Source organism: Centrocercus urophasianus, unplaced genomic scaffold (genome assembly GCF_019232065.1).
Source record: "Centrocercus urophasianus isolate 14NV4802_14NV808 unplaced genomic scaffold, USGS_Curo_1.0 seq_22, whole genome shotgun sequence".
Classification (NCBI taxonomy): domain Eukaryota; kingdom Metazoa; phylum Chordata; class Aves; order Galliformes; family Phasianidae; genus Centrocercus; species Centrocercus urophasianus.
In genome coordinates, this window is record NW_024884778.1 from 18602520 (window position 1) to 18616625 (window position 14106).

At 46.0% G+C, this 14106-nt stretch overlaps 1 protein-coding gene across 4 annotated transcripts in view; it reads left to right on the plus strand.

Moving 5' to 3' along the window:
* Positions 1–330: 330 nt before the first annotated feature.
* The window catches only part of PRKCD (protein kinase C delta), a 61194-nt gene continuing 47418 nt past the window's right edge, over positions 331–14106 (plus strand). For 2 of the 4 annotated variants that reach the window (XM_042823329.1, XM_042823333.1), the window contains exon 1: positions 460–548. The gene's annotated coding sequence lies outside the window, so the exon portion shown is untranslated. Of the gene's footprint in view, positions 395–459; positions 549–14106 lie in introns of those variants that run through there. The other 2 variants (XM_042823332.1, XM_042823331.1) reach the window with 2 other exon arrangements.

Consider the following 14106-nt stretch of genomic DNA (forward strand, 5'->3'; position numbering starts at 1 on the left):
CTTCGTCCCCGCCTCTCTAACGACACCCACGGCTCTTAAGCCACCAAAACACTACTTCAAGTGAGAGCCTGGAAGAGGAAGCGCGGCAAAGCGGCGAGGAAACTTGAAAGCCACTCCCCGCAGGGCAAGGGCGCACAGCAGCTGGGCTGCGGCTCCTCAGCCCCGCACGCGCCTCACGCCCGGGCCAACGAAAGCCGTTCCCTCGCCTCAGGCGCGGCGCGGCACGGCGTCGGCGGCACCGCTCCGGGCGCGGCCAGGCACCGCGCTGCCCCAGGGGCGGAGGCCGAAGCGGGCAGAGCGGGAAGGCAGGGCTGCGGAGCAGATCGAAGCGGAGCGGGGCGCAGCCGCCCGGCTCTCAGCACCTCCGGGGCGGAGCGCAGCTCAGCGGCCGCAGGTGAGCGCGAGGCCACAGCTGCACCCTGTGGGCGGAGCGCGGGGCGGGGAGCGGCGGGGCCGGGCCGTGGCGGCGGGCGCTGCTGCGCCGCTCAGTTTCTGTCTCGATCTCCGCCGGGATCGTGCCCGGAACTCGGCGGCGGCTCCGCGGAGCGGTGAGTGCCGGCATCTGGATCCCGGCGCAGCGGCACCGTCCCGTTCCGCGCTCCCCGCCCCTCCCGGCGCGGTGTGAATGAGGAAGCGAGACGGGATCCGGCTTCCGTGGGGCTCCCGGCGGGGAGTGGGGCTGCGGCCGGGCTCTCCGCGAGGGGAGGGCGGCCCGGGGAGGGGCGCGGCGGCGGCGGCGGCGGAACTCCTCCGCGGGGCGCCTCCGTGCTGGGGCCGCGGGCCGAGCTCGGGCCCGGGAGCTTTGTCGGTTCGGGGAGCCGAACCCCGGCGGTGCCGGGATGGGGCCGGGTCCTCCGCCAAGCGCGGGACAGGGGCGGGCAGGTCCGGCGGCCGGCGCGGGGCTGTGTCCCGTGCGAGGAGATGAGGGGCGGCGAGCTCGTGTGCCCTCTGCCCTCGCTGGGACGCGGGCTCGGCTCGTTCCCGGATCGCCGAGACGGGTGACGCCAACTTCTTACTCTTTTCTTTCTTTCTTTCTTTCTTTACTTCTTTTTTTTTTTTTTTCCTTCGCTTCCCGCCCGTGCGTGCCGGTGCTTAGTTTCTGTCTGTGGGCGCAGTGGGTGTGAGGTAGTAATGCTCCGTCCTCCCCACGCTCGGTTTTCGGCTGGCTGCAGGCAGACAATAGGAGCGGCGCTGCCCGCTCCCTGCGTGCATGCCGGGCGTGCACCTCTCAGAAACCCATCGTTCGGCTCGTCGCTGGGGAATTCCCCGCGCTCATTAGGGTATGAAACACCGCAGTGAGGGGTGCGTGGCTCTGCTGACCCGGCTGTGCGCTGCTGCACCCCGCAGCGGCGGAACAGACGCGCCGTGTGCCCGCGGATCTGGGCAGCTGCGGGAGCAGAGCCGAACTCACGCAGACTGCAGGTGTGGGTGAGCAGTGCTCTCACCTCTCCTGGCCTTGTGGGTGAGTTTGAAGGCAGGACTGCAACTCCTAAATATCTCTCTGAATAGCGTGTGTCAGAATTTGGGTGCTCTTGTGTGTCCGGCTTCTGTCAGATCTCATTTGGACCTTGGCCTCGTGTCGCACACTCCGTCTGTTAACACTGCAGTAAGCCAGGAAGCAGCCTGTCCTGCTCTTCTACCCCTCTGTCCGATAATGCTGTGCAGTGTTGTATCGATCACACAGGGAGTTTGAATCGATCACACAGGGAGTTTGAGCCAGCACAACCGATACAGCCTTCCGAACAAGAGATTTTGAGGAATAACCAGAAGAGCCTATATGCAGCATTTCCTATTTCTTTTTGTTCCTGAGAAGGACTGCTTTGCAGAAACTAGAGTTTATATTTAATCGCTGGACTGCCCATTTTCAGTAACCCGGTGGTTCTGCTATGAGGATTTAGAGCAAAGAGGCTGCAACGCATGGATTAGGGTGTTTTTGTGGGTTTCATAACAAAGATCTGTTTTAAAAATGCAGCTCTGTGCTTTAGTTTAAGGAACGCTTAAATGCTGGCAACTTCAATTTTGATCCATGTACTTTCAGTAAATACAAAACGTTCTGCTGTTTTTTCAGCCATCTCTTTGTGAAATTGAATATAGTGAACTTGTAAAGGAGTATGCTTATCAGAACAGAACGGTCATTTAAGGAAGTGAGGTACGTGCACAAGTATTTTAGTGGGCATCATTTGTGTGTTTGTATGTAATGCTGAACTTAAGAGAGTTGAGAGGTGCGATAAACAAATTACAAGTCAGTAATACTTGGAAATTTTTACCCTACATCTCATAATTCAGACATAGGTACAAAGGAATTGCTGCCACTCAGTGACTGACATAGAGGTCAAGAACCTGTAGTGCTACATGGCTGTAATGTATGTGCAGGTGCTGAGTATGTGGTAAGGCAATTCTGTGTCCCTGAGTCTGTGATTAGGAAGATGCTAACATGGTTCTGAACAATTCTCAAGCGTTTTTTTTTCCATCATGTGTTTCATGATCATGACCCTCCTGTGTAGATATGCCTGATGAGAGGTGGGTTACGGAGTTCTTATTGGGTGGAGCCGTGGAAGAATGTTACAGAACAGACGGAGCTTCTGATCACACGGCTAGTTGAAAAGGTACTGCGTAAAGAAGGAAGTATTTGTAAACTAGAAGTTATTTCTGAAGTTTTGTAGCTACTTTGGTTAAAGAGAGACCTTTAGAAGAGTCTTTCAAAGAAAACTCGATTATTTGATACTATACAGTTCAAGGAAATGTCAGTAAAACCTGGAAAGATAACATCGCTTGAAATAACTGATTTCCTGGGAGAAGTGTACAAGTTTTCAGGTCTCAGAGGCTTCTTCTAACATCTGAGGTTAGCAGAATTAAAGCTCATCTCAAATTGAGTACTTTGGGGCCTCGTAGTTACAATTCACCATCCATCCTGGTTTCTGTTGGAAGGCCTCTGGTGTCCTGTTGCTTTGCTCCTCCACCCCATGCCACGTTGCTCGGCTCTGGCTGCAGCTCCTGCCAGGAGCCCCTGCACCAGCCTGCACTCCACAGCCCAGGCACTGCCACCAGGTCTGGGACTGCAGCACAGTGAGCTTCTGTCCAGCAAACTGCAGCAGCATCTACGGCAAAGCTGCAGCAACACGAGCCTCAGTGCTGCTGCACGGTGTGAATACTTCCCATGTGTTGGCCAGCACTGAGGTGTGCTGCCAGTATTGGGTTCACTGACCCAGGTATTTAAGTTCCCTAAGGCTAACTCAGGTGTGTCTGTCGGTGCTGCAGTCAGAATGCATCGTGCATCTGTAGTCTGCCATCCTCTTCGTTAAATATATAAAGTACATATTTAACCTACCATAAAACGAATGGAAGGAAGAAGGAATAGGCTGGAGACTGAAATGGCTATTGCATGTGAGTCAGAGCTGAATGACAGGGATGACAGGGGGTTTACCAGCAGAGTCTAAGGGCCGACTGGCTTCAGTAGGAACCTAATTCCTCATTTAATCATCCACTGATGAGAAAGGCAGTGGGGTTTTTTACTCTAGAGTTGTTCGTGGCTCCATCCTGGTTGTCAAGTTCTGGCCAAAAGGTAAATAAACATCAGATCTGTTTGTGTTGCAGCTGTTGTTATAGCTGCTTTCTCTGCTCCACGACAAAACTTCTCAGCCTTCTCTGACTCCTTCTTTACCTCTGTGATATGGGTGCAGAATTTGATTCTGTCAGGCTGTACATGGAATCAAAGGAATGAGCAGGGAAGGGAAGAAAGCAGCGTGTTCCTGTTCAGAGCTCTTTGGGCAGCGCAGGAAAATTAATCTCCTCTCATCCACTTGACTGCGCCTTGCAAAGATACAATGAAGAGATGAGCTGTGAGAGCTCTCCGTGGCCCTGGTAGAAATAATGCTGAAGTGACTTGTGTTAGGTTCTCATTTGAAAGGCAGATATTTTTAACTGCCTCTAGGAGAGTTTTTGTGCTTTGTTGCTGAGACATTACCTCTCCAAGCCAGAGTTGCTTCATGATCTTTGTATGGTCTTTGTTGAATAATCTTGTGGAAGTCTGCTCTGCAGGAAGAAGCCTGCAGCCCTATGGGCTGCCTGGATTGAACCGACTGCCCCGGCGTCCTGCTGCTGTTCTCAGAGTCAGCAGGAAGGGTTAAGAAATGAGGGATGTGGCATAGGAGTACCAGGGACATCACAAATCCGGCCTTTGCAAGAGTGGTGTAACACATTTCTGTTCTGTTCTGGACCAGACTGCTGCTAGAAGTACCACTGATACGGACAGTGGAAACATTGTGTGTACAGCTGCATCTTTCTGATTTTCTTTTGTTCATAGTTGCTTTTTTCTTTAATGAAAATGAATGCAAATGGAGAGAAAGGCGCCTTGCCATCCACACAGTAAGTTGCATTTTGAAACTGTTAAATTAGCTGTTTTCTGAATGATGATAGATTTGCCTGTTTCTATCTGCGAGAAGGAAATGATGTGGGGCAGGTGTGAACCAATAGCTGCAAAACAAAGCCCGTAAAATAAATTATTTGAAGATATGTTTACAACAAAAAAAGTGTATGAAACTGCTGAGTATTTCTTACGGTATTCTCTTGGGTTTTTTTCTGCTCTTTTTTTTTTTTTTTTTTTTTTTACTGTGGAATGTAATCTTCTATCAGGAACAACTTATGGGTGACTTCTAAAGGAGGGAGATGTGCACTTGCCATTTCCTGATGAGCGATCCTTCAGATCTGCCTAAACAATTAAAAGCAGCACCTCTTTGTATTCCCCAGAATTCTAAGGTGCTGCCCACTTGGGAGAAGACAGTGAGTATGTAACATGCATTCTTATCCTGCCATTACTCATACTTTTCCTTAGAGGTGTGAGTGAAATCTGGTCTTGTTTGGTTGATATATCAGAGCACGAATGGCTGTGATTTGCACTGTGTTGAGTCTTCTGCAGTCTCGTCTATGATTTGAGTGTTAACAGGCGTGGTTAAAACCCAGCTACTTGCTGTAAGTACCTCATATCCCGAAACATTTGCAGTAAATGTAAGCCTCAGCCCCAGCTTTGTTCCCCATCCCTGAGCCATGAAGTCGTAATGCTGCTCGGCCCAGAGCTCTGTCAGCTCAGCTTTGTTCGATGGCAGCTCTGTAACGATGAGGTGACAAAGAGAGAAAATGGCATGGCTCTTAGACTCAAATGTCAAGCTACCTGTGGAGCATTCAAATCATTTATTTATTCCCCACCCCGCCATCAGTGCCTGTTTACTAGAAATCTACTGAAATCCTTATTTGTGCATTCGATTCTTCCTCAGATTCTCTGATTTCTTTTCAGAAGTGCAGTTCAGGCTTTGCCATGGTTTCCCTAAGGAATTCATGAAATCCAAGCGTTTGGATTTGGACAAGTGCTTACTTTGTACTAATTTCCTTCATGTTTTAATACTAAATATTAGACACAGCTTATGGGAACAAATATTCCTGGCTGCTTCTCAGGTTTACCCTTCAGGTAATGAAGTCTGGGAGGTTTTCTTTAATTTGTAGGTGTAGATTCTTGAAGATGTAGGTGGATGCTTGAAAAGCTGATCCAAAATATCTTAGCAGACAGGCTCAGTGTTGAGCTTGGCTTCTGCAGAGTGCCTTTTTCTGGGAAATTCCCCAGTTAGTCCAAAAGCAGTGCAGTTAAGCTGTTGCTAACATGTTTGGTGGCTGCTGTGAGCTGTGCTTTTCTGAGCAGAGGCTGTTTGCTTCTTTTTCCAGCAAAGGAGGAATCTGTAACTCTCCCTTAGAAGAAAATTCTCCTCAAATAGTCTTCTGCATAAAATATTTGGTAAGGATTTAGAAAATAAGGTCCAGTCAGCAGCCAGTAGGGGCCATTAAGTGCTTGTTGTGTTGTACTGTGCTGGAAAACGAGTTTGAGCAGGCACAGTGCAGTAACTTTGGACGGTTGTTGTGTTTGTGGTACGACACTGGCTGCCCTGTAGATCTTATCTCAAGATCTGTATGGTGCAATTTGTAATATCTCTGGGTGATTTCACGTTTTGCTGGCATGACAAAATGACCAAAGGAAGCAGCATTTGGTGCCTTTGCTGATGTTAGTGCCTGTTGGACTGCAGAACTCAATGCTTCTCTTGCAAAGGAGTGAATTGCTTGTGAGATTGTGTTACTGCAAGCTCTTGTGAAGGTAAGATTTAGTCCTGCTTACTTTGAAAACTGTGTTGAATGTACATCCGTGTAAGTGAGCACGGATGGTCGTCTTGTATCAAGTAGATGCTGCTGAGACTTCTGGTTTTGGTAATAAACTGTTTCTGCTCTGGATTTAATCAGTAAATAATCTTGCAGTAGCATCTGAAACCTTCAGACCTACAAGTGCCTCTGCGTGTAAGGAGTAGATTTATAGTAGATGCTTTCGATACAGATAGATTTGTCATTTTTTAATAGGCTGCTGCTTCTGCTCACTGAGTGATAACAGTGACTGTTGCTTACATCCAGGGTGCTGGTCCGTTAGTGCTGTGTCCTTGCTGAGCTGTGAATTGCTCAACAGCTGCTCTCTTGAGCATGTGTTGGCCAACGCCTGTGGCCTCCAGTGAACTCGGATGTTCTTACTAATGACTTGGGAATGCTGCAGTGGCCATCAGCATTCGTGGGCAAATATCCACACGGGTCTATCTGTCAGGAAACTGTAAGAACTCTCTTATATTGCATTCACTTGTGTTCCTCAGTATTGGCAGAAGGAATGTTATTAGATAATTCTCTGATAATTCTCTCCCAGTAGATTTTTTTTTTTCCCCCCACGCCTTTTTGCAGAAATGTTGAGATTTGGACCAAAGAATGAGCAGTTCCTCCTGTTAATCCTCACAGGACTTGCATTAGACCCTTAGTCTGTTTTGTTTCCTGCAGTTTCCTCAGGCCCTTACAGTGATGGAATCTAGAATCATCTTGTACCTCTCAGCTCCTCTGTTAGCAAAACTTGCTTCACTGGACATACACTTGAGAAAAGTGTGGAAGAATCTCCAGGAATCTGATTTCCCCACTTATTTGGTCTCAGAGATTTGATCAGAGGTTGATTTTCTTTTTTTCTCCAGGAAGCCAGGACTTTTCTGCATCATGCATGGTGGTTTGCCTGCAGTTCTCAGCCATGGTTGCTGACTTCTGTAGCTGTGCCATCACAGCTCTGTGCAGGCTCATCGGAGTGCACGTCTGCAGGAAGGTCTGTTTTGAGCTGAGAGTGGCTTTCGGTGTCACCCTCAAAGTGCAGCATGCAGTTACAATGCTGGCATTGCATCTGACACGCATGCTTCTGCATGCAAATATTATGCTATTGCTATTCCAGTTTAGTACTTCAGCTAGACTAAACATATACACCAAAGATTAGAGTAAGCTTCACTTAAAGTGGATGATAATGCTCTGTGGCAGCCAGGAGTTCATGCTGTGTTTTTTCCAACAAGCTTTCTCAGATTGTGTTGCTACTTAGAAGGTGAAGCTACTGGACCTGCACCACCAACTTGCTTCCCAGCAGGCTCCCCATGAGCCCGCTGAAGCCACCCATCACAGGGGAAATCAGGGCTGATGCTGCCACTGGGAAGCAACAGTGCCACTGCCATCTGCACACACAGGCTGGCGGATTGCTGTTGTAAGGCAGGAGCAGCAGTGAGTGCAGTGATGGAGCTGGCTGCAGCAGGAGCAGCACAGCACAGTGATGAGAGCTGCTGTGCTGCGTGATGCCACCCGTCCTTGTTGGACCATGTTTGTCAGAGTGATGCTGCCAGCCCCAGTGCCCTCTCACTTTGGCCTTGCAAACTCCAGCTCCTTTCTTGGTACTGGAACTGAAACACCTGCCTGCTGGGACTGGGAGAAGTGCTGCTCCTCCTTGCTGCTGTTTGCTGCTTTAGTTTAATTTGCAAGTTTTCCCCTTCCTAGCAGTGCTGCTGCAATTTTCAAGGCATCTCCAGAACTTCAGTGCAGGCAATACTAGCGTTTCTGTCAGGCTGGTTTTCTGACCTATTTTAGGCTATTGCAAATTGGAGTTAATGTTGCTTTCCTTTTCCAGTGGGTGGCAGCTGAGGCAAAGAGAAATGTTTATTTGCTTGTAATTTTATATAGATATGTATTGAAGGAATGCAGAGTGAAGCCAGAGCAGGCCAACCCTTTATGGCTGCCTGGTCCGTGCTTATGTCACATTCTTTCCTTTTTTATTGCATCTCCTAGCTGGAGAAAAGGGCAAATCAAAGGAGCTCTTGTGACCTGAATCTGTTTTTAGTTTAAATCTCCTCCGTGTGTATTGTTCTGTTGCTTATTTCCTCCTCCTCTTACTGCTTAGTAACGTGAGCCCAATCTTTGTGTCTTTTGAGCTTTGCTGTATGTAAACCTAGTTTCCAAGCTGAAAGCCAATAAGTTCTTGCAGCAGTATGTTCATTTTCTCAGATCTGCATTTGGATTTTGAGTGCGAAATCATTGCTGTTTTTCATAGAGCTCACGCCAGAAGAAAATACTCTCCATCATCATGTTACAGTAAGTGTTCTTAGTGTTTCAAGAGCTGTTGGCAACGTAACAGTCCCAGCAGTGCTGGCTTTGTATGTTTGTTCTTCTGACCAGACCCTCTGAGGGTCAAGCATATCTATTCAAGTATATACTATTAAAATGATGTACTGGATTCAAAGTACTGCTTAACTGAAGGACACAGTAGTGCGTTGTGCATTTAGTGAATATACAGTTATAAATGAAATGCAAGTAAAATGTATATTATTCTAATGTGTAAATGATTGCATTTCTGCATATGGTAGAGATTAGGTGAAATGTAGATTTTTAAGTTGTGAGAAATGTGTAAGTCAGTGCTGAGAACTGAAGTCAGGTTGAGAATTCTTCTTGGATGGTGGAGCATCATTTCCCCAAGCTGTGGTTGGGCTTTTCCAGCACTTCCCAGAGCTGCAGGTTTTGGTTAAATACTTCATGCTGCGTCAAAAGAAGTCTTTTATTTTCGTGACTGATTTCTTTCCTCGGAATGAGCTAGTGTTTGGTATTCCACAATGTGTGGTTATAGATTGTGTGGTTACCAATTAATCCCCGTCCTTTCCCTGACGAAAATAAGGCTTTCTGTAGGTATTTAAGGTGCTTATTCCAGAACATATCTAGTTAAATTGGATAACCTTATTATTGGCATGCTTCAGCAGCTTGGCCAAATCTGAACGGAGTCAGCTTATCGCAGCCCAGCCTTGTCTGAGCTCACGTAGCATTCTACTTCCTTACATTTTGCACTGATGCAGTCAAATAAAGCTATGTAAATGCAATCACTATAAGCACTTAAGTGGACACAAATTCTGCTGCTGTTGAGTAAAGTTCAGCTAGACTGTTAGATTTAACTTGTAAAATTATTTCAGACCCTTAAGTGGAAAAATATCCATTAAAAAAAAACCTTGTCCCTGTGCTGCATGTTAAATACACGAGAAATTACAAGGGCATCAAGGAGCTGGGCTTCATCTGGTTGGTACCAAAACCCTGATCTTTCTTGTCAGCAGTACTCTTTGTAGGGACCTGAGGTAGTGTTTGTCAAGGGAAGGATTTACGCATTATTTCTAATGGAGATGAGAAATTCCCTGCTTGTATTATGCTTTAGGTCATTTCTTCCTGGAAGTTGATTTCCTTGCTGCTTCTGGTGCTGCTTTCCTGTAAGTTGATCCTAGCACCAGAAAAAGTTCAGTGGATCTCAGTGGAGAGATGTTGCGTTTGTTTGCTTTACTGTGGGGCTGTTCGGCTCTGCTTTGCATTAGAGCTCTCCAAGCCAGGCTGTACGTCAGCGCTTCTCAGTCACTGTCTTGACACAGTTGTGTGAGCATTCCAGCGCCTCAAAGGAAAGACAGCCACATCTAGGCCTTATCTTAGAAGCCCAAACAGTGCTGTCACACACGTGTAATTGAGTGTTCTTGTGCTAGGCGAGGTGTCCCGAAATGGAAGAGTGTGTGCTTGTTGTGCTGCACTTAATTTTGTTACTAAGAGCATGCGATTGCCTAATAAGTAAAAGCTAAAGGCAGCTTAGAAGGGCCAGCCTGCCCTATGCGTCTCTGTGCTTTGGGTGTTAGTTCTTTTGGCCTTTAGTCCTTGTTTGACATTCTGATGGATGAGTGCAGTAAGAAAATGAGGAAGAGTGTGTCTACCATCTTCTGGTCATTATTTGAGTGACCCACAAGTGACCCGCAGTGCCCCACAAGTGACCTATGGCCCCCAAGTGCCACATCAGCACCCCACAGGTGACTCACAAGTGGCACAGCAGGGACCCACAAGTGACCCACAAGTGGCACATCAGCACCCCGTAAGTAACCGACAAGTGCCCACAAGTGAAACATCAGCGCCCCAGAAGGGACCGAGAAGGGACACATCAGCGCCCCACAAGTGCCACACAAGTGGCACAGCAGGGACCCACAAGTGGCGTGGCAGTGCCCCAGAAGGGACCCACCTCTAATGCAGTTTTTTTTTTGCAAAAAATTGGAATTGCAGCATTGTATGTCTTGCTTTTATCCGAGGTTGTGGTTGGAGATCTTGCAAATTTTCACACTAAACAATTTAATTATTTTTAATTACTGAAATCTTGACTAGATCATCTGCAAGAAAGTCGTACTGAAATACCAGTGAGCAGAACCTTTTCTTGTTGGAGAGGCGACAGTAATGCAGGTGGTAGAAAAGTGTGGTGAGTGCCTGTAGCATGTTTGGTGCAGCCAGAAGTTGGGGTCGCAGGATGGATATAGGTGAAAGAATGCCAAGCGTGAAAGTGTTCTCTCAGTCCCTGAGCCTTTGTACGACATGCAAGGGCAGCAGCTGAGCTTTTTCTTTAGCACTGCAGTGTTACCATGCTCTATGGACTTAGCACTCTTGTAGCTTGTGTTCAGCTGGGATAGCTGGAGATGGGGAGGGATGTCTGAAGAATTTCCTTTAGTTGTCTCTCCCCACAAACTTGAACAGAAGGGTTGTTCATTCCTTTTTACTTTTTTGCAAATTTATGTGCCGTACTACGTTCATAAATAACCTATTGTGACAATGTTCTTATACTACAGGAGAGCAATTACATTCCTAGCAAGCAATATATGAAGAAGGAGAAGGCAAGTTGCTTTTGCCCCTTTAATGTGGATCCCATAATCCAGAAGCTGGTTGACTTGGACTGTTCGTTTGAAAAACGCATTTCTAAGCCAGCTGCCAACTCTGAAACGTGTTGAAGGTGTGCAAATTGTCACCTGGCCCTTTGGCCTGCACTATGCGCAGGCTCTGCTTGCAGGTGCTGCCAAATGCCTAAAACAACAACTACAAACCCTTAAGCTTTGACTTTGAAAGAGTTTTTTATGGTGTTTGAATGTGTGTTCCAAGCATGCAATTCAAAATGTTGCATTCTTCACAGGTCAGCAGAGAGGAGTGGAGCAGTAGCAGCGTTCCTTGGAGGGTGTTGCAGCAGTGTAAGGGGCTTGCAGTGGCACTGATGGAGGTGTCAGGATGGCAGATGAAGCTCACCCTGTTAGTTGCATGCAGTGCTAACGCTGCTGGACATCACACAGCTGGGAAAGCAAAGTGCTGTTTTACTTCCTGGCCCGAGCAAAAGCCAAAAGTCTCTGTACTTCACTCTGCCTAAGGCATTTTCTGTCACAAAAAATGACCAAATTAGTCTAACACTTTTAGACTTCAGTTTACCTATGCATACTTAAGTACTGTACAGCCCAGAATATCAGGAAGGAGTTAGATAGGTCTTGAATTACTTGGGCTGATGAAGTAATGATGAACATTATTTGAGGAAAAAACAGCTGAGAGCAGTTAAACCAGTTCCTCTGTTATAGATGTGCACACTAAGGTCTCAACATGGTCATAATTTAGCTGGCTTACTGGCAGCATCATTGACATAAGCAAACCCTTATGCTTATTCTTCATGCTGTAAGCTTGTGTTTCAAGAAACTGGATGACAATTATGGTCCTTTTCAACTTGGTCCATTGTGTGATAGGAGTGAAGATTACCTGGCTTTAACCAAACAGCCCATTTCATTTACATATTAATGATGGCAGTCAGTTTTTCCTCCTGTTACAACTGTTCAGACCAGTGATGTTGCACTTGTTAAGGGAGACATGGCAAGCAAGAAGAAAAATCAAACAAAAATACTTCCCTATTAAAAGGTGAGAAGGGCAAAATGTAATTATGGTACGCTTTAAGCATGAGAGAAATTAATTGGAGACCTCAAATGTTGTAGTTTTACTGGTCTGATTTTTGCATGACGTTCCGGTAGCATCAATTTTAATAGGTCATATGTCACAGAATTCTTTCAAACTCTTCTTACATCTCTCATGCTGCATTCCCATGCTCCGTTCTTTTACCCTGTGCCTTTTATTCCTGTGCTTTGGTGAGGAGTTGGCTTTGTTTTTTGTTTTTAGATGACATTTTTGTTTTTAAATGACATTTTATATAAAGGTTTGAGGTGAAACCCATAGATAGGAAACTCTAACAGCCTTCATTTTTCTGTCACTCTTTGGCCTTTCTGTGATACATAGTACCATAATTTGTTTGATAAATAGTACACAAGCCTCCAGTCAGCCAAAAGCTGATTTTTAGAAGCTTTTCTATGTTACTTTATCAGGTTTTTTGGGTTTTCGTTTTTCTTCTTTTCCTTCCAGAGACTCATGGCATTTCAGTTGTGTTCCTAGGAAACTTAACTTTCCCCAGAGTGCCCATTATTAACACAAATAACTGACTGCAGTGGACGTGCTAGCAGGATGCAACATACTGCAATGTAGTGAATTTCTGAAGTCAGTTAAGTAACCCTTCTGTATCCTTATTTTTTTATATGGAAACTGTTCGTTTTACAGGTATCTAATTTTGGAGAAAATCCAAATTCACGGTCCCAGAAAAATTGGCATGGCCCTCCTATCTGAATTCAGCTAAGGATGGAAAAAGCCCCGAGGAAAAATGTGATGTGGTTAAAAAGTTGCGTTTTGCCCGGCACGGAGTCTCTCAAGGCATCCTAGAAGGATGGTGCTGTTTGGGTGTTTTTCCCCCTTTTTTTCCCCTTTTCTCTTTCTGAGCACAGTCTCCTAGATGTTACAATAAGATCCTCTGCAGTTTGCAGTCAGATATCTCCAGGATCTGTCACGATAATGAGTCTGCTTGTATGAATCTTTTCAAAGAAGAAATTTAAAATATTATTGTTCTTTTTTTTTTTCTTTTAATTGCTGAAGTTTTTCATTAACTTTCAGTAGATGTTCATTGGGTAGTTAGTGAGACAGGCAGTACATGCTGAGCTGACACTCACAAATTGCTTATGGCTTGAGGTTTTTCTTTCTCACAATGCTCTGTGAAGTCCACAAAGCTCTGGATTCTTGGTGTAAAATTTAGAACAACTGTGCTGCTATCAAACAAATCTGCAAGTGCACACGGTTCCTTACACTGAATTTGCCACAGCTAACTCCTGATGTTTTTTGTTAGTGAAACAATTAAAAAGAACTAATATGACATTAACATCAAGTGTAAGGGTATACAAGGAAAGTAATGAATTCCCCTAAAACCCCAGCTTTGAAAATGATGTAGGATATAGAAGTCTGGGTTCTTTCACAGTGGTTTTTTTGTCCTCCTTCGATTTTCCTGTGCTTGAAAGGGTCTTTGTTCCACCCTTTGGCTCCTCTCGCTGTTGATTTGCAGGGCAGGGGTTTTCCTGTTCAGGGAAGCGTTGGCTGGACTCAGCCTCCTCCTTCTTGTGAAGCCCAACAAAGCAGTGTCGCCTTGGGACACAGAACAAATTGGGTTTTATTCAGCTGGTATGCTTTGGACCTTTGGTGTGTTCTCATTTATCTCTTGCTCACAGAACACTCTAACGTGGCAGCCATTTAATCTTTTTCAGATTACCAAGTGTTTGTTATGGCTCCAGAATTTGATGACTGAAACTGTAATGCTGTCTTTGAACTGTGTTGCTTTTGGTTTAGGGTATTTCTCTCCCCTTCCCCCCCCACTAATGTAACTTTTTATGGAGCCAAGAAGATCTTTCTTGAATTACTGCAAGCCTAAAGATGCTTTTCTTCATTTTGCAAAGTTGTATCTGTTGCTCACTCCTGTGTTCTGAGAAAGTGTAATAGTTTTGCATTCTTTCTTGGGGCTGACTTTTTGTCTGTGACCAAGGGAAAGATCCCTCTTACGAA